Source organism: Ceratotherium simum, chromosome 16, assembly GCF_057802395.1.
Source record: "Ceratotherium simum simum isolate JZ-2026a chromosome 16, ASM5780239v1, whole genome shotgun sequence".
In the NCBI taxonomy this organism is placed as follows: Eukaryota; Metazoa; Chordata; class Mammalia; order Perissodactyla; family Rhinocerotidae; genus Ceratotherium; species Ceratotherium simum.
The window spans coordinates 41,641,870-41,662,508 of record NC_141915.1 but is presented as its reverse complement, the minus strand read 5'-3'; the positions used below and the strand labels follow the sequence as shown (position 1 = coordinate 41,662,508).

The 20,639-nt window shown below is 42.3% G+C and overlaps 1 protein-coding gene across 4 annotated transcripts in view; it reads left to right on the top strand.

The window, feature by feature from the left end:
- The first annotated feature begins 3,278 nt into the window (after window positions 1–3,278).
- Window positions 3,279–20,639, top strand: part of STAT3 (signal transducer and activator of transcription 3) — a 63,736-nt gene continuing 46,375 nt past the window's right edge. For 3 of the 4 annotated variants that reach the window (XM_014790658.2, XM_004434456.3, XM_004434453.3), the window contains exon 1: window positions 3,280–3,486. The gene's annotated coding sequence lies outside the window, so the exon portion shown is untranslated. Of the gene's footprint in view, window positions 3,487–20,639 lie in introns of all 4 variants that reach the window. The other variant, XM_004434454.3, reaches the window with a different exon arrangement.

Sequence of the window (20,639 nt, the reverse complement as noted above, 5' to 3'; positions counted from 1 at the left end):
TTTGTGAAAATGTTTATAAACCACCGTAAACTCACAGGGCTTCTGCACTTTGTCTTTATTCACTTGATGAGTGGAGACTGGGGACCTCACCTTTTCCCCTCCTTTACACCTTTCCTTGGGGATCCAAGAGGAAGGTTAGGTCTGGAGATATAGCCAAGGAAGAGCAGCTATTCAGGCCTCGAATTAGACACACTTGGATTTGAATCCTGGCTCTGTCATTTATCAGCTCTGTGTTCTTGGGTAAGTCACTCAACCTTGGGTAAGTCTCATTTTCTTCATCTGTAAAATCACAGTATTCTCATGGGTTTATTGTAAGGATTAAATGAATTAATAGATGAGTTACATAATACATAGTAAACACTCAATGAGTGTTAACTATTGCTGATATGATTATTCAACACATGTTTATTAATATTTAATTAACTCAATCTTAGGTGAGTTCTGGGCTAGATGCTGGGATTGTGAAAATGACTATGAAGGGATTCAAGCTTCCAGGAACCTAAAGCTTAGGGGGAGATGTTTTCAAGCACGTGGGCAGAGAGTCCAGGATTTGGAGTCAGCCAGAACCAATTCTCATTCTGAGTTTGCCCGTAGTTTCTAGCTGTGGGAACTTAGACCAGTTTTTTTTACTTTCTCAGCCATAGTTTCCTCAGTTGAAAATGAGAATTATAATAGAACCTACCTCACTGAGTTCTCAGGAGGATCAAATGAGATAATCTATATAAAAAGCTTAGCACTGTTCCTGGAACATGGTAATTACTTAATAAATGTTAATTATTAATTTCATTTATCAGGAAGTAGGCTAATAAATGGATATATTACAGTCCAACGTGGAAAATGCTCTACTAGATGGGGAAGCAACCTGCTAAAGGAGTCCAGCAGAAAAGATTAACTTTGTCAGGAGGAATCTCAGAAAGCCCAGAGGAGGTGAGGTTGGAATTGGGCTTTGAAGAATGAGTAAGAGTTTTCGGGCAGGGAATGAGGAAAGAGAAGATATTCTGGGTGAAGGGAAGAAGATCTGCAAAGGCATGAAGTTACAGGTGTCGACATGTTTGGAGAAAGGTGATAAATTCAGTGTGGGAGTATAAGGTGTGTGGGATGGAGGGGTTGAGGCTGGAAAAGGGAGTTCAGGTCAAAACATTGGCTCAAGAAACTGCTGTCTTTATGCCACACTTGGTAGAGTGTAGAGAAAGGCCACTGGCTGGGCTGGAGCAAGGTTTTGTAGGTGGAACAGATGGACTCAGGGGTAGATTTCATGTGTGAATGTGAGGCAGGGCAGTGAGGGAAACAAAGGCCAGCTGCTGAGGAGTCAGGGGAGGAGGGCAGGGTTTGAGTGGATGGAACAAAGTTATGGGATGCAGAGTCCAAAAACCTGCCTCTGAACCCACCTGGGATACTTCTGAGCATCTCCATGATCTTGAGATTGTCATACTATTGTGGCCTTCGTTTCCTATCAGTAAATAATATGGCCTCTCCTATCTGCTACACCTAATTGTTGTGAGAAAGAAAAGAGGTGATGAGTATGTAAGTGCTTTGTAAGCAGTAAATAACTAAACAAATATTAGACCCTATGCTATTAGGGAGGCAGTCAACTGCATGGACTAGCACAGCTAAAGCAGAGTTTAGGTGAAGTGGAAGGTGGGGGATATCTGCCCTGGGGTGAAGACAAAGATAAGCACAGCGATCAATACACACAAACACACACACAGACACACACACACACACTACAGACAAATACAGCGTTTTGCATTTTCCACGTTGGGCTGGGTCTACAGGAGGGCAATTGGAAACTCTCAATCCCACCACCAGTGACCCCACCAATTGTCCTATAGATGCTCTCACCTGTCGCTTGGACATGAGGTGGTCCAAAGGTCCAAATCTGGAGTCTTTGGCCGGGCTTCAGGTGTCTGGGGAACCATGAGATTTTGTGAGCAAAAGCTCATGCTGTATAATTCTGAGGCTAAAATCTGTAGTCTCCAGCAGACTGAGAAGGATCTGTGACCCCCCACAGGTTAAAGGTCATTGATTTTCTCACCAGCAATTAATAAGAATAGCTATCCTAGGGGAGAAGGACTGGTAGGAGAAGGGTGAAGATTTTCATTTTTAATTTTCGACTTTTCTGATGTGTTTGAATTTTCTAACCACTACCATGTGTTAGTTTCATTGAAAAAATTGCCATCAGGGGTTATCTGGGTGGTGAGATAATGGGCGCTTTTTAGATTTCATCTTTATACCTCTTTATATCAAACAAACACAACAAATACTAATAGCTATTATTTTTTAAAAACTCTGAGAGTATCAGCACATATACACACAAATCTCTCCATTATGCAGAGTACATCCTCTGTTATGTAAGGTAAAATGTCTACATTTCCTATAAACTACTAGCTTTAATGCAGTAAAACTTGCATTTGAAGTAGACGAGATGAGACGAAAAAGAAAAAGGCAGGCAATTTCAACTATTTCAGCTCAGACGCATAAAAATAACGTGTCTACGTGTCAATCTTCATATGTACTGTTTTCTGCATTCTCCTGAACTGGCCACTGTGCGAGCCGTTGGCGTTTGATGCTTGAAGCGACGGAACGGAGGACAGGGTTAAATCCACTACCCTCTCCCCACGCACTCTAGTAATTACTCTATTTCCACGTCATGTTTCCGGGTGTGTGTGTCCCAACTCACGCAGAAACTGAAGTTCAAAGCAGGCAGGAGTCACCCATATTCTTTTTGCTGTCCCCAGAAACCCAGTTCAGGCGTTGGGCCCCCTGAGGATCTGGCGATACCTGGGGACTGTCTAACTGGCTGATTCCCACGTGGTAAGTGGCTCCCAACCTCGCCCCCACGTGGTGTCCAGTGCCGGGAGAAGGGAGAGCAGGCAGAAGAGAGCCGCATCAGGGGCATTTAAAGTGTCTTGACGTCACGCACTGCCAGGAACTCAGCTGAGTTTTCAGCAGGACATTCCGGTCATCTTCCCTCCCTCCCCCCGGGCTTCTGCGCCCAAAGCCTCTGCTCTTCCCTGTTGTTGCGGAGGGAGGAGCAGTAAGCCTTCGGAACAGCCAGTATGGGGGCGTTCCCAGCCTTGTCTTGGCTCCGCCCTTTCAACCAGAGGCTCTCCTCATTGGTCGGTGGGTGGGGCTTTGGGTGTCCCGCACACGCACTAGGGCCTCTGGGTGGCCGAGAAAACTGGCCGTCTCATGAATTATGCAGCAGCGGCTTGTCGCGGCCAGGCTGGGGCTGGGCGGGGATTGGCTGGAGGGGCTGTAATTCAGCGGTTTCCGGAGCCGCGGCGGCGTAGACCGGGAGGGGGAGCCTGGGGTTCCGACGTCGCGGCGGAGAGAGTGAGCCCGAACCGGATCCTTGACGAGCGCCCCAGCACGGCCCTCTCTCTCCGCGTCTGCTAGGAGAGGCCCCAAGGCCTGAGGGAGACCCGAGGCCTAACCCCGGCGCAAGCGCAGCCCCGGCCTGTCGGGCCTCAGCCCGTGAAACAGGTGAAGGAGGTGAAGGGTGGGGCCGCCCCCCGACGGCCCCCAGACCTGGGGACCCCGGGGATACCGGAGGGGCCGGAAGCCTCTCGGGTGTTTGGGGGAGCTGTGGATGGAAACTTCAGCGGAGCGGGGGATTACGAGGGGACACGGAGGGTCGCTCTGAAGGGACAACTCCCCGGGATGACAGGAGCGGGCCTCTGAAGGGACAGGGGGCACTGGAAGGAAGTTTCGTTCTTTGGAGAAAGGGGGGACGCCGAGGAAGAGGGAGAACGGGCTGGAGGGGGAGTACCTTGGGGCGAGGGCACCTGGGGTGGGGGTGGCAGGAGTGAGGGACAGCCCCCCGACTTCCTGCTCCCTGGGGCTCTGGGGACGTTCCGGCCACAGGAGCGACTGTCACGCCGCGGAGATCACCGGGAGGGGGGGGTTGGAAAGAGCCTCCTCCTGTCCCCCGGCGGGCCTGGCGGCTCCCGGCTGAGCCACTTCCTCCGCCTTGCCCTGTTCCCGCTCCTTAGGAGCCAGCTCTGCGGCTCTGGAGGTGGGAATAGGTGTCTTCCCTTACAGCCTCACAGGCTGGTTGGTTGTGGGTAGGATTATTGCATAAGAATCGAGTTTCCTGTAGGGAAATTGACAGTCTCGTACTCTTTCTAAATTCCCTCCCGTCTTTTTCTAGGTTAAACCGTGCTTTCCTCCTACTCCTTCTGAAAAAACATAATAAAACCCCCATCAAGCCAGCTCTAGAGAGAAATAAACCTCTTTCCTCCTTGACATTGTTCTTTTATAAACACCTGGTACATTCAGCCAGAAGATAAATAATTGAGCCCTTGCGTTTACGGGATTGTGGTATTGCTTAATTGAATAGGACAGAATGAACCAATCGAGAGTGGGAGTTTTCTGTCTCAGAGCCAAGATCTTGGGTAAACGCAGAGGAGAGGGAAACAAAGACAGGCTGGCCTTGGCAAAGCCATGTGTGCAAACTTTACCTGTGTTTGGGGGTGTGGTTGGGCTTAAGTTAATAAAATTCCAACCGTCACCCAAGTTGCTTCTCCATGTTTAGTACACATACATCCCTCTGTGTTGTATCAAATGGGTGTATGGTGTTGACACACTTTTTCTTATTAAAAATGTATCTAACGTACCTGCTGGTTTTTATTGTGTGTGCATCTAAAGGGTATATTTATTCTGTGTATGGGATGTAACTTTGGGGCTGACTGTGCTGATAAAGCATTGATTTCAAGAAATCAGAACAGTAAATCATCTCAGTCTTTTATATGTGAATTTAGACTGTGTTATGACTTGATTCTGCCAATTTTCTATTTTATTTTATATTAAATGTGTGTGTTCCCTGAGTCAAAGGTTATTTCCTTATTACATGTGCCAGACTGGAGTAGTAGCAGAATTTTTGCTCAGACATTTGTATAGTGGGATGGGAGGAAGAAGTCTGCAATACAAAAAAAATTGTTGTAGATGTTGGAGGGCTGATCTTAGCTTCTATATTTGTTAGCACATCCCCCACAAAGAACCACTAGCAAATTCATGAATATTTTACTTTTATATGTAGTTCTTTTGGGAAGAATAACTATTTAGAACTATCCAGTTATGACTTGACCCACAAAAGGTAAATGGTTCATATAACGTCAACCCCGTTTTGGTAATAAGGAGATTGAGAACAAAGGAAAAAGACCCTTGCCCAAGGTAGCAGAGTGCCGTAGTGGTAGAACTCATCCCTTCTGTATCTTTTGTGTTCTTTGACTATCTATGCTTAAGTATTAGGTCTTGATTTAGAGTGAGTGTAGGCCCTGCTGGGAAAAGTGTTACTGAAATTCTAACATATACCTAGACAGTGAAATACTACCAATAGGTTGTAAGACTCCAAGGGTGATAGTTAATAAACAGGTGAAAAAAGAAGTACAAATCGGGTTTGCTTAGGTTATTTTTCTGTCTAACTGCTATGACTAACATGGGAAGTGACTAACTTTTTTTATTATTATTATTGTTATTTTTTTAATGATTATTTTTTATTTTTTTTGTGGGGAGGATCAACCCTGAGCTAACATCCATGTCAATCCTCCTCTTTTTGCTGAGGAAGACTGGCCCTGAGCTAACATCTGTGCCCATCTTCCTCCACTTTATGTGGGTTGCTGCCACAGCATGGCCTGACAAGCGGTGTGTTGGTGGGTGCTGGGGATCCGAACCCAGGCCGCCAACAGCGAAGTGCGCGCACTTAACTGCTATGCCACGGGGCTGGCCCCTGGAAGTGACTAACTTTTTAGTTGGCATAATTTACCATCAGAATTTAGCTATTTGCTAATGGAAAGAGATATTTATTTAGGCAAGCTTGTAGGTGAAGGATGGTGGTGACCTAAATGTCCCTTAAACCAAAGTGCCTTGTGGCTTGATCAGTGGTCATTTGTGTCTCCAGAAAGTTGCTGTCTTCTCCCTGCCTCTGAGTGTCTTGACATTCAGATGTGAAATGGGGCAGAGGTAGGGACCATCACTCCAGCTGCTGAGTCCAGCACCTTTTTATCTTATGGCTTTTTCAGAGGTGGTGTACAAATTAACAAATATTTACTTTTTGCGTCTTTGTGAAAGTTGCTATGAAGAATAAGATGCCTTAAAGGGGGCCAGCCCCGTGGCTTAGCGGTTAAGTGCGTGCGCTCCGCTGCTGGCGGCCGGGGTTCAGATCCCGAGTGCGTGCCAACGCACCGCTTCTCCAGCCATGCTGAGGCCGTGTCCCACATACAGCAACTAGAAGGATGTGCAACTATGACATACAACTATCTACTGGGGCTTTGGGGGAAAAAAATAAATAAGTAAAATTAAAAAAAAAAAAAAGATGCCTTAAAGGTTCACAGAACTTGCAGTCTACTGAGGCAACTTGATAAATGCTTTATCCATACAATGCAACATGTCCTCAGAGAGATGGTGAGACATTAGCCTGCGCTGTCCAACAAAGTAGCTATTATATATTAAAAACATATAGCATAGATATAGAACGTTTCTGTTATCATAGAAAGTTCTCTTGGACAGTGCTGCACTAAGAGCTACAGGTCTTCAGAGGAAGGAGAGGTTATGAGGCCTGGAGTTGTCTAGGAAGTCTTCTTGCCTAAGGAGAGATTTGATCTGGGTCCCAAATAATGGTTAGAATTTGATAGGTATAAAGAATTTGGTGTGAGGAGGTATGGTGATATAGTACAAACAAATTCCTGGTAGATTAGGAAGGTAAGTAGAGGAGGAATGTCTCCTTATAAGAGGCCTTGAATGCAAGACCAAGGAATTTCAGTTCTGTCCTTTGGTAGGGGAAGCTTTTTAAAGATTTTTGAGGCTGAGTACTTCTGTTTAATTATAGAATGCCTACTATGTGTCGGGCGTGTGCCTGGTGTTGGTTAGTTTGTACAAAATAAATCAGTACATATGGCCTCTGCCCTAGGGGAGCTGTCATTGAGGCTGACCCTATAAGCTGGGCCAGCACCCAAAGAGAGGTGTCTTGACTTATCGGATTTGCTACTTAGGGTGATAAAAGCATAGTGGCTTAAGTCCAGAAGTGTTTTTTGAGGACTTTTAATTGGCTACAAATGACCACTCATATTTTATGTCTCCCATACTTAAAAAATTTCACTATAACTTTTGGGTCATTCATAAAAACCCCCAAAACAGCACATGAGGGACATCCCCAAATCCTGAAGATCTCCTGGTGTGCTGGAGCAGCCTTGGTGAGATCCAGCAGGATGACATCGCTGTGCTGTTGTTGGTTATGGTGAAAAGAATTAATATTCTGGTTCCACATATGTTGCTAGAAACCTTGGCTTACTATGGTACACTGTAGTCAGGATGGGCAGCTGGTACTTTGGTGGTAAATTCTTTGACATGTCTCCAGTTTTTTAAAGAATAGCATATGGAAGAATGAATTTCTCTTATGGCCAGTTCTCATTTATCATGTTAGGATTACCATAACTCTCAGTTCAGATTGGCAAACATATTACATATTGAGAGCCAATTACTGTGCTAGGCAGGATACAAGGATAATGAAATCTGGTCCCTGTTTTCAGGGAACTGGAAGCATTGTTGTGGGGACCAGGGGGAGTGCTGCACCACTGTGGACTTAGGGCAAGGCACATGACAGGGTAGTGGTTCAAGGCTCAGGCTCTGGAGTCAGACGGATCTGGAGGTGGATCCTGGATCTGCCACTTTCTAGTCAGAATCTGAGCCTCAGTTTTCTTATCTGTAAAAGGAGAGGATTACAGTGCCTATCTCCTAGGGCTGTTGAAGATTCCGTGAGTTAATGCAGGTAAAATGCTTAGCAGAATGCCTGGCACACAGTAAGAACTCCATAAATCTAAGTTCTTATTAAGTGTCCAAGAAAAGAGATGAATTCTTTTCAGGAGTGAGAGAGAGACTTTATCGTAGAGGGGACACCTGATAGGGTCTTGTAGAATGAATAGGAATTCTCCCAACAAAGTTGAGGAGTGAGCAGTTGCATTCAAGGTGGAGGGAACAGGACTGTGCAGAGGCTTAATACAGCATAGAGTGTCCAGGGAGCTGTAAGGGGAAGTTCTTAGTTTAGGAGAACTAAACTGAGGAGAAAGGAAGCTGCCACAGCTCTTATCCCTTCTCTTCTGTTAATAATTGGGTTCAAATGTCATTAAAATAAGTTGTCCTGTTTACAAAAGTAGTACATGCTATTATAAAAAGATTTGTAGAAATGTAAACTATGTATATTTTATATATGTATCCTGTTAATAGTTTGGTGTATATTTCTCCAGATTTTTTTGCAGCTTTTTCTACTTACCACTTTATCTTGGACATATTTATTGCAAATTCCTTTTAACAGCCAAGTAAAAGAATTATAAGGAAGGCAAATATGCCTCTAAAATAAAATAAGGTTTGGATTATCTGGCTTTCCTTTCTGCTACCCCTGTCCATAAGAATAAATGATTTTCCTAATCACTGGACTTTTCCCTGACCTTTGACTTTTTAACTACATCAGACAAGAAACTTCTATTTTGAGCTTTTCTAAGGTAGCTATTATTGTAGTGTCAAAATGCTTGGGCCATGTGTTTGAGAGTTGCATGGTCCTAAGTTGCTGTAGGAGTTAAAAGAATGGGCTATGAGGTCAGACTCCTTGGGCTTCAATCCCAGATCCACCACCTCTTAGACCTTGGGTCAGTTGCTTTAACTTCTCTGGGTTTCAGTTTCTCTATCCATAAAGTGTGGATACCAAGTCTGATTGTAGGGGAGTTGTGAGGATTAAGCAAGATATTGTATATAAAGTACTTTGTACAGTGCTGGGCAGATAGCTAAAATTTGAGTGCTAATAATTCATATTATTAAAAACTGCAGTAGCTATCTAATTACAAAGTCAGGCATGTTATGATTCACAGTAGCCATTAATGACCCAAAGGAAAGAAGGAGTAATTGGGAGATTCTAACCTAATAGGAAAAAACTAAATGAATAGGGACCAGGGGGATTTACATTGTGGTGGAGGAGATGGAGGCTGTCACATGAAAGGAATAGGCAAGGCGAACCGTAAATTCCTGTTTGCACCAATGCCCTTGTGATAAGTCTGTTTGCATCTTTCAAAACCTAGGATTGTGGCCCATTTATTTTAAGTAATACTCAACACATTAAAAATTTATTACCACTTAGGAATTTGCCCGGTCCCTTGGAGTTCTTCATGACACAAAGTACAGATAATATTGAAGGTTTGAGGGGTAGAGGAGTCAGGCAAGGACGCTGGGACAGCATACAGTTTGGGGATGAGGCCACATCCGAAGTGGAGTGAATGATCCGTATGAGGCTAGGAGGCGATTTGTCCCTTCACATCCGTGTGTGTGCACATGCGTGTGTGTGTGTATGAGTGCGTGTGTTTTCATTGGAGGAGTAGAGCTGTATTTTCCTGTTCTGTCACTTTCCTTTGCAAACTAATCTCTATTGAAAATGGCCTTGTGGTAAGGAAGAACTACTCAGCTTCTCCGTGAAACAGGTTCTCTCACACCAGCACACCAGCTCTCCAGTTTGGAGAAGGCAGGAAAGAAAAGGCCTTCCAGTTGTTTCTTGGCCGTTTGTGGGGCAGGAGGAAGCCAGCAGAGCTTGAAAGAGAAAGTAAACCTTCTGGTAATAAATGGCTTCCCTATAGTGGAGGAGGAGTGCAAATTATTAGGGGGATGTTTGGGTAGTTTTTGTAGAAGCCATTTCTGAAAACTGATTTAGATTAGCGAAGGTGAGCCCAGTTTAGGAAAACCCTGCCTTGTTTGGTGTTAACCACCTGTTTTCCCGCTTTGTTGATTGATTTTATTAGTTTGTGGTATCCTGACCTCTCATTCTTGTTATGAGAACTGGAGGATTTGAGTCTGAATTTGAACACCTGCTTAGGTGAAAGCTTCTTAAAATACATGCTTTTCGCATTTTTTCTAATGTTAATTTTACTTTGCTGTTTAGCAAACACTGTTTTTCTGATAGAATCTAAAAGCATTAGACTTTTCCTTTGTTCCCCCTTCTCCCCTCATCTACCCAAATGTAATCCTCAAAACCTCAGAACCCAGATGTTAGCTATGTAATTACCTCTCCTAGAAACCAAACAAAGTGCAATATTGCATGAAGTTAGCATTAAAATAGTTGGCCTTTGAATTTTTTTCTACTTGTGGTTTAGACACAATAAATATTTAATCTCGGACTGACTTTGCCTGACAAATCAGTTTTGTATATGGGCCTCTCTTTGTCAGTATCTTTAGGGAAAGCACATTTATTGAAACATTAACCAAAATAAAACGTAATTAGGATGGTAACTGTCTTATGCATAGGGGCAGGTGGAATAATTGAAGCATTCTGAAGCCGAATATCCATGTTTATTCTTAATTCCATGTCTTATTGTCCCTTTCCATTAGAGTGCATAAATAAGAGTGGACTCTATGTGGGTAGAAGCACGTGAGACACTTAGGGTCCTAATTGTTATGTTGAAGAATCCTGGTTTCATGAAGCTGTGGAAGATTCCTGTTTTTCAAGTGTACCACTGTGGTGCCAGATGTTGATAGTGGGGGAGGTTGTACCTATTGGGGGACCGGGGGGCTTACGGAAACTCTGTACTTTCCACTCAATTTTGCTTTGAACCTAAAACTGCTCTAAAAAGTAAAGTTTATTAATTTAAAAAAAAATCCTTTTTCTGCAGAAATATTTGAGATGTCCTGGGTCATAAGTGCCCCGTATACTGCTGTGTGATTCCACAGACTTCTACCTCCAATAGAAGCTTTACAATGAGAGTACCATTCCTTTATACCCAGTGAGAATATTTTCCAAGTGGTGGAGAATGAGACTGGAGGTGTGGGATAGAGAAGACCCATGCAGTCTCTGCTTCCCCTTTCCCTAGGAAAGATCGATGCTAGCCTTAACCACAGATTTACAGCAAGAATGTATCAGTTTTGTTTTCCAGTTCCAGACTCATTTTCTTTATTGTAAAAGCAATATTTTAGGAAAAAAAAAGTTTAATTAGTTTAAGAGTTATGTAGTAAGTGGAAAGTCTTCTCTTTACCTTATCCTCTGAACTCTCTTTCCCAGAGAGCTAGTTACCTATTTCTTACTTATCTCTCCAGAGTGATTTCATGTGTAGACATGCAAACATATTATTCTCTCTCTTCTTTTTTCCCTCCACAGATAGTAACAAATTACACACATAACTCTGTATCTTGCTTTTTTGTGTGTGTGTGTGAGGAAGATCAGCCCTGAGCTAACATCCATGCCAATCCTCCTCTTTTTGCTGAGGAAGACTGGCCCTGGGCTAACATCTGTGCCCATCTTCCTCCACTTTATACGGGAAGCCGCCACAGCATGGCCTGACAAGCGATGCATCCTTGCGCGCCCGGGATCCAAACCCAGATCGCCAGCGGCGGAGCACACGCACTTAACTGCTACGCCACGGGGCCGGCCCCTGTATCTTGCTTTTTGTCACTTTGTTTATCTTAGAAAACACTCCATGTGAATATGTTTATATCCATCTCATGTTTTTAAGATCTGCGTAGTAGTAGTTTAGGCTATGATTGTCATAATTTATTTAATTAATCTCCTAATGATAGGCATAAATTATTTGTAGAATCTAAAGAGAAAACAGTGCTATGGTAAATATGCTCGTATTTGTCTTTGGGCACATATGAATAAATCTGTACATATAGACTTCTAATATTTTAATCATAATATGCATACTGTTTAGAAATGTAGCTTTTCAGTTAACAGAGTGCACATTTTCCCCCTTAAACTTAAACTTTAATTCTGGGGAGAAGCTTAGCTACCTCATTAAATGAAACCCCAGTGTGTGTCTGTCACTTGGGTGGGTAGGAATTGGTGCAACTCCCAACAGCCCAGCTTCCATTAATTTCAACCACTCCATCCCTAACACACAACAGACTGTTTTGTGTAAGCTCCATTGCTCCTTTGCAAGTGGGGGCAGGGGTTGTTTTTGGTTTTCTGTATTATTCCCGTGAATGGTTTGCTCATTGATGCTTCTGTTGTAGTTGTCTATAACAGCAATTCTCAGAGTGTGGTCCACAGACCCCTGGGGGTCTCTGAGATCCTTTGCAGGGGGCAGTGTCTTTGAGATCAAAACTATTTCCATAACATTGTTTATGTTTTTTGCTCGTTGGCATTTGCACTTACACTAGTACTGGTTGTATTCAGTGCACTCACAGAAAAAAAAGGAACTAAACGATATTAATTTCATTGTCAACTCTTGAGGATGTGCCTTTTGATATTTTGTAATGAAATGGGAGACATGCATAAAGCACTTGTGCTACGTGCAGAAGTGTGATGGTTGTCTTGAGGAAAAGCTGTTGTGGAATGTTTGAGTTGCAGTCTCACACTAGCTGCTTTTTTCATGAAACATCATTTTTACTTGAAAGAATGACTGACATACCAGTTGGGATATTGGTAGATGTTATTTCTCAAAAATGAAAGAAGGGAAGCTGTCTTTTTTTTTTTTTTTTTTTTTTTTTGTGAGGAGATCAGCCCTGAGCTAACATCTGCCAATCCTCCTCTTTTTTTGCTGAGGAAGACTGGCCCTAGGCTAACATCCGTGCCCATCTTCCTCCGCTTTATATGGGATGCCGCCACAGCATGGCTTTACAAGTGGTGCGTCGTTGCACACCCAGGATCCGAACCGGCGAACTCCGGGCCGCCGCAGCGGAGCGCCTGCACTTAACCACTTGCGCCACCAGGCCGGCCCCCGAAGCTGTCTTTTCAAGGAAAACGACTGACGATATTTGTTGCCACTGATAAAATTTAAGCTTTCAAGTGAAAATTAGAATGTGAGAAAATTTGTATCCACTACTGTGAGTTTGACAGCTTTCTGATGTAAATAAATGTAATTTTTTGATGGTAACAAATGGAATTTTTTTTTTTTTTTGGTGAGGAAGATTAGCCCTGAGCTAACGTCTGTTGCCAGTCCTCCTCTTTTTGCTGAGGAAGATTGGCCCTGGGCTAACATCCATGCCCATCGTCCTCTACTTTATATGAGAGATGCCTGCCACAGCATGGCTTGATAAGTGGAGTGTAGGTCCGCGCCCAGGATCCAAACCTGCAAACCCCGGGCCGCCAAAGCGGAGCACGCGAACTTAACCACTATGCCACTGGGCCAGCCCACAAATGTGATGTTTTTGATAGAGTATAATGACATATGTCAAAATTTGAAAGGTCTGCATGTCTCTGAAATAGTGTTTTCTAAGTGATTAGTGCATGATATTGCAAAATCATGCATGGGGAAACATTCTATTCAAAGTGCAAGATCAACTAATGCATCTTATTGTAACTGAGTATGAAAAGTTCATTGATATGGTTTTAGATTCCGCATTGCACCTAACCTTTAAGGAGCTGCCACTTGTCAAGTTTTGGAGTAGTATTAAAGAAGAATATCCACAATTATCTGAAAAGGCTATTGTGATACTCTCGTCCCTTTTCCGACTAGTATATCTGTGTGAGACCAAATTTTCTTCATATGCTTCAACCTAAACAACATACTGCAACAGATTGAATGCAAAAGTAAATATGGGAATTCAACTGTCTTCTATTAAGCCAGACATTAGAGAAATTTCCAAAACTTTAACAATGCCACTCTTTCCCCTAAATTTTTTTGTTTTGAAAAATAGTTATTTTTCATAGCAATGTTATTTATGTTAAATGAATTAATAAATATTTAAAAATTTCTCAGTCTTAATTTCTACCACCTCTTTTTTTTTTTTTTTGGTGAGGAAGATCAACCCTGAGCTAACATCCACGCTAATCCTCCTCTTTTTGTTGAGGAAGACCGGTTCCGCGCTAACATCTATTGCCAATCCTCCTCCTTTTTTTCCCCCAAAGCCCCAGTAGATAGTTGTGTGTCATAGGTGCCCGTCCTTCTAGTTGCTGTATGTGGGACGCGGCCTCAGCACGGCCAGAGAAACGGCGCGGCGGTGCGTGCCTGGGATCCGAACCCAGGCCGCCAGTAGTGGAGCGTGTGCACTTAACCGCTAAGCCACGGGGCCAGCCTCAGTCTTAATTTCTAATACAGTGAATATTGATAGATATAACCTCCATAAACAAAAGCTCTTTGGGGTCCTCAATTTTTAAGGATATAAAGGGGTCCTGAGAGCAAAAAGTTTGAGAACTGCTGGTCTAAAGGCTTTAGTGTAATAATCCCTGGGATATTTGTTTAAAAAAGAAAAGATTGTGTGGCTCTGCTCCAGAGAGTCTGATTTAGTAGATCTAGAGTCATTTTAATAGGCAGGCAGGTATTCTGCTGCAGGTGGTCCTTAGTTTGAAAAATGCTGCTCTAAAGGACTGTAAGCTGTAAAGTCTTCTTCAGATTAGTGAGGTCATATCCACAGAGTTTAGAAATCATTGTTGTTTTGGAGATAGAGGTAAATGGTCAAGTAGACATGTAGTCTACTGAGGGAAAACACTTTGGAGATTTCTTTTATTCTTTTTTTTTTTAATTTTTTTGGGAGGAAGATCAGCCCTGAGCTAACATCCATGCCAATCCTCCTCTTTTTGCTGAGGAAGACTGGCCCTGAGCTAACGTCTATTGCCAATCCTCCTCCTTTTTTTGCCCTTTTTCTCCCCAAAGCCCCAGTAGATAGTTGTATGTCATAGTTGCACATCCTTCTAGTTGCTGTATATGGGACGCCGCCTCAGCATGGCCGGACAAGCAGTGCGTCGGTGCGCGCCCGGGATCCGAACCCGGGCCGCCAGTAGCGGAGTACACGCACTTAACTGCTAAGCCATGGGGCCGGCCCCTCTTTTATTCTTCTTAGTATTTATGGATCCAAATATTAATCACAGATGAATTATGACTATCAGAAGAATCGTGACTTTACATGAATTAATGTTCAGTCTGGTTTTATTGATAGACCATCCATGAATATATTAAGACAGTTTCTGACTGCTTGATTTACTTTCTAAAGACAATTCTGGCAAAGAATTGTCTTTAAATTCTATAAGAAGTATTGTTCTATTTCGACATATCTTTGTAATAATGTTAACTTTCATTTATTACATGTAAAATAAGTAAAGCTCTCATTTTCCTTTCTTCTTGTAATTGTTTGTATAACAAATTTGAAGAGAAATTTACTTGTCAGAGATCATATAGGAGAGATAAGACTTAAAAACAGGTTTGACTTCATTCGCCTGGGAGTTTGAAGACTCTCAGTTTGTGTCCTGGCTCTACCATTATCTGTGTGGTCACTTAACATTTCTGTCCTTATCTATAAAATGGGAATAACCACCTGCTTGATAGGATTGTTAAATTATCTTGGCCACCTCAGGGTTCTCTTTGATTGAGTAATTGACTGGAAAGTCCAATGTGAATTCATGCTTCAGGCCAGGTCCTGTTTGGGTGTGATTTTTAGAATTTAGATCATAAGCTACTCCAATACAAACTGGAATGGTATTCCTTTCTGAATTCTTCATTTTCTTTTTTTTTTTTTTTTTTTTTTTTAAATTTTTTGTTTATTGCAGTAACATTGGTTTATAACATTGTAAAAATTTCAGGTGTACATCATTGTACTTCTATTTCTGCATAGATTACATCATGTTTACCACCAAAATACTAATTACAACCCATCACCACACACATGTACCCAATTATCCCTTTCACCCTCCTCCCTCCCCTTCCCCTCTGGTAACCACCAATCCAATCTCTGTCCCTATGTGTTTGTTTATTGTTGTTATTATCTACTACTTAATGAAGGAAATCATACGGTATTTGACCTTCTCCCTCTGACTTATTTCACTTTGCATCATGCCCTCAATGTCCATCCATGTTGTCACAAATGGCTGGATTTCATAGTTTCTTATGGCTGAGTAGTATTCCATTGTGTATATATACCACAGCTTCTTTATCCATTCGTCCCTTGATGGGCACTTAGGTTGCTTCCAAGTCTTGGCTATCGTGAATAAGGCTGCAATGAACACAGGGGTGCATGTACCTTTGCAAATTGGTGTTTTCAAGTTCTTTGGATAAATACCCAACAGTGGAATAGCTGGATCATATGGTAGTTCTATCGTTGATTTTTTGAGGAATCTCCATACTGTTTTCCATAGTGGCTGCACCAGTTTGCACTCCCACCAGCAGTTTATGAGAGTTCCCTTCTCTCCACAACCTCTCCAACACATGTTGTTTCCTGTCTTGTTAATTATAGCCATTCTGACGGGCGTGAGGTGATATCTCATTGTAGTTTTGATTTGCATTTCCCTGATAGTTAGTGATTTTGAACATCTTTTCATGTGTCTGTTGGCCATCTGTATATCTTCTTTGGAGAAATGTCTGTTCAGGTCTTTTGCCCATTTTTTAATTGGGTTGGTAGTTTTTTTGTTGTTGAGATGCTTCATTTTCTTTCTAAGTTTTTATTTTTTTTCTTTCTAAATATGGCCACTATCTCACTTAAATTGTAGGAACATAATTTCATGAGTAATTGAGCCTTTTCTTAACCTTCTCTTGTGTGGATGCTAATGGATAAGATCAGCTGTTCTCTGAAGAGTGCTTACGTCATGCAGAACTGTGATGTATAATGAGGTCACTCGTTTTTTCAAGTATATTATTCATTTTGATAAGACTTGCACAGAAAAGCTCGTCTAACTGGGGAGATAGCTTAGCTTCCATCTTGCATATAATTTAAACTTTATGGGGCAGATTTATTTATCTTTTAAAAATATTTTTCATAAAGCTCAATTGATACATTTTAAAAATTAGTAGACTGTATATTTTTAGAGCAGTTTTAGGTTTACAGAAAAATTGAGCATAAAGTATAGAGAGTTCCCATATACCCCCTCCTCTCTCTCCCTCACAGTTTCTCCAATTATTGGTATCTTGCATTAGTGTGGTACATTTGTTACGATTGATGAGCCAATATTGATATATTACTATTAACTAAGGTCCATAGTTTACATCAGAGTTCACTCTGTTGTGCATTCTATGGATTTTGACAAATGTATAATGGTATCCACCATTACAATATCATACAAAAAGTTTTTTATAATTTTTATTTATTTATTTTTTTCCCCCAAAGCCCCAGTAGATAGTTGTATGTCATAGCTGCACATCCTTCTAGTTGCTGTATGTGGGACGCGGCCTCAGCATGGCTGGAGAAGCGGTGTGTTGGTGCGCGCCTGGGATCCGAACCCGGGCCGCCAGCAGCGGAGTGCACGCACTTAACCGCTAAGCCACGGGGCTGGCCCCATACAAAAAGTTTTACTGCCCTAAAAAATCCCCTCTGCTCCACCTATTCATCCTTCCCCTGAACCCTGGCAACCACTGATCTTTTTTACTATCTCCATAGTTTTATCTTTTCCAGAATATCATATAGTTGGAATCATAGAGTATGTAGCCATTTCATAATTTTATTTATTTATTCCCCCGAAGCCCCAATAGATAGTTGTATGTCATAGCTGCACATCCTTCTAGTTACTGTATGTGGGACGCAGCCTCGGCATGGCTGGAGAAGCGGTGCGTCGGTGCGCGCCCGGGATCCGAACCCCGGGCCGCCGGCAGCGGAGCACGCCCACCCAACCGCTAAGCCACAGGGCCAGCCCAATGTAGCCATTTCAGATTGCCTTCTTTCACTTAGCAACATTCATTCAAATTCCTCCATGTCGTTTCATGGCTTGATAGCATATTTCTTTTTGTTTCCTGTCTGTGTGTACCGGTTTGTTTATCCATTGACCTACTGAAGGACATCTCGATTGCTTCCAAGTTTTGGCAATTATGAATAAAACTGCTATAAATATTCATGTGCAGGTTTTTGTGTGGACATGTTTTCAACTCATTTGGGTAAATATCAAGGAGCGTGATTGCTGGATCATATGTTAAGAGTATGTTTAGTTTTGTAAGAAACTGCCAAACTGTCTGCCAAAGTGGCTGTACCATTTTGCATTCTCACCAGCAATGAGTGCGAGTTCCTGTTGCTCCCCGTCCTCACCAGCATTTGGTGTTGTCGGTAGTTTGGATTTTGGCCATTCTAATAGGTGTGTAGTGGTGTCTTATTATTGTTTTAATTTGCAGTTTCCTAATGGCGTATGATGTCAAGCATCTTTTCATATGCTTATTTGCTACATCTGTATATCTTTGATGAGGTGTCTGTTCAGATCTTTTGCCCATTTTTTAATTGAGTTGTTTGCTTAATTTTAGAGAGTTTTAAGAGTTCTTTGTATATTTAGGATATATTTAATTTTTTCTCTTTAAAACTTGTAACTGACATTAAATTCTCTTCTAGAATTCAAGTTCATGCAGAAACAAACTTGGGGATGCTTGTGGTTAGTGTACCAGGGACAAGGAAATGAAATACTTACCTTTTTCCTCCATAAATGTAATCTTCAAACTCTTCTGGGTCTAGGTAGGGCTGGCCAGAGGGCCATAGTCCAGAGTGCAGACTTAAATACTGACTTTTATGTTTAGAGTAGTTTCTCTGCCCTTACGTAAAATATGCTGGGTGGAGTATTGATTCCTTCTTAAGATCTGAACACTTCTGAACCTAGGTGGATTGGAATAGAGGAGAAATACTGAAGATTTCTAAATCTTATTATTTTTTTGTTGTTGTTAATAACTTTCTCTTTATTTATTTATTTATTCCCGCCCCCCCCCCCCAAAGCCCCAGTAGATAGTTGTGTGTCACAGTTGCACATCCTTCTAGTTGCTGTATGTGGAACACGGCCTCAGCATGGCCGGAGAAGCGGTGCGTTGGTGCGAGCCCGGGATCCGAACCCGGGCTGCCAGTAGCAGAGCGCGGGCACTTAACCGCTAAGCCATGGGGCTGGCCCTAAATCTTTTGAAAGAGGAGAATTATTCTTTCTAGGAGTTATTCTTCTTGGGCCTTTTTTAATAACGCCTTTTTTTATCAGATTAAGCGACAAAAGTGAGAAGATAGTCTTCCAGGGGGTCCTGAGAGCCTCTAAAGCAATGAATCCTAGAAAGAAAAGTAACAACAGTAGCTTGAGTGCCTCTGTGGACTTCTTGGTTGATTTGTCTTGGGATTCAGAAGCATTAACCTAGTTGAAGGAAGGAGTAAGAATGGTGGGCTAGAGTGTCCCCAGTGATCTTGGCATTACCAAATTGAATGGATGCCACTCTTTCAACATTTTGCTCACCCCTTTAGCAGTATTGGACATAGTTGAACACCTCTTTTTTCTTAAAATACTCTCTTCTCTTGGCTTCTGTGACAAGAAATTCCCCTGATTTTTCTTCAGTCTTACTGGTCTCTCGTGGTTCATCCTCTACCTGAACACTAATGTTGAAGTGCTGCAGGCCTGTGTCTGGGGCTCTCTTTCTTCTCTTTTTCTATGTTCTCTCCCTAGGTTAGCTTATCCATTACTTTGGCTCTAACTATCATCTCCATCTTGATGACTACCCAGAGTGTATCTCCAGCCCAGGCATCTCTTGGCTCCCAATTCCTGTATTCTGTTGCTTTCTTGACATTTCCCTTTGACAACTCGTAGTTGTCTCCTGTTTATCTTGTCCAAAAGATAACTCTTAAACTTTCTCACCACAACCTTGTGCCGTTCTCGCCGCCCAGCTTTCCCCATCTGAGTAAAAGGCATCACACTCCACCCCATTGTACAAGCCAGAAACCTAGGAATATCCTTAATTCCCCTGTTCTCTCATACCTCTGCTTCTCTTCAAATCGTAAGCAAGTCCTGTTGGTTCTACCTCTAAAGTTTTCTTAAATTCCTTTACTTGTCTCATCCTGACTTCTGTTCCCACTCTATGGCTGACTAGATACCCTGAAAACCCTCCTGTACAAAACACCAAGAGAGGTTGGAAAAACTGGTCTCTCAAGAAAATTAGGGAAATCTTCAGAGGCAAAAATCAAATGGAACCTCACCAAAAAAGGGAGAAGAAGCCAGCCTAGAACTGGGGGAGGGGAGGATTACTAAGGACTTTTAGTTTAACAGACGCTCTAGGCCAGAGACAAGGCCTTGCCTTGGTGAGAAGTTGAAACTGCAAGTCTCCTAAAAGAATTCCTAAACCTAGGCCTGCCCATCCTAACGTTTGAATTTATATTATCTTTTTGGTCCTGGAAACTCCAAACTGAGATTTTAACATAAAAAGTTCTTTTTTCCTTTAGGAATCAGACCAAATAGTTACTTCCTCCAAGATGCCTTCCCTAGCTATTTAAAGTACACCAACTTGACCCCAGTCACTCACTATCCTGTCATCTTTACTGCTCTTATCACAAGTAGTAATTATCTTCCTATTTTACTTGTCAGCTTCCTCCATCTCAAGGAGGCAGACACTTGTCTTCTGTTTACCACTCTGTACCTTGCCCTTGGTTCCAGACTATTTTTCTTTTTTGAATGAATAAATAAGGAGGTTCCTTCTGAGAGAAGATAGAATGTTACCTAAATTTTATTTTATTTTGGTACTAAGCATTTCACTTTAAAATATAATTTTAGGGCCTGCCCCGTGGCTTAGCGGTTAAGTGCGCGCGCTCGGCTGCTGGTGGCCCGGCTTTGGATCCCGGGCGCGCACCGACGCACCACTTGTCCGGCCACGCTGAGGCCGCGTCCCACATACAGCAACTAGAAGGATGTGCAGCTATGACATATAACTATCTACTGGGGCTTTGGGGAAAAAATAAATAAATAAATAAAATTAAAATATAATTTTAATTTTTATCCAAGTAATGTATACAAATAATTTAGAAATCAA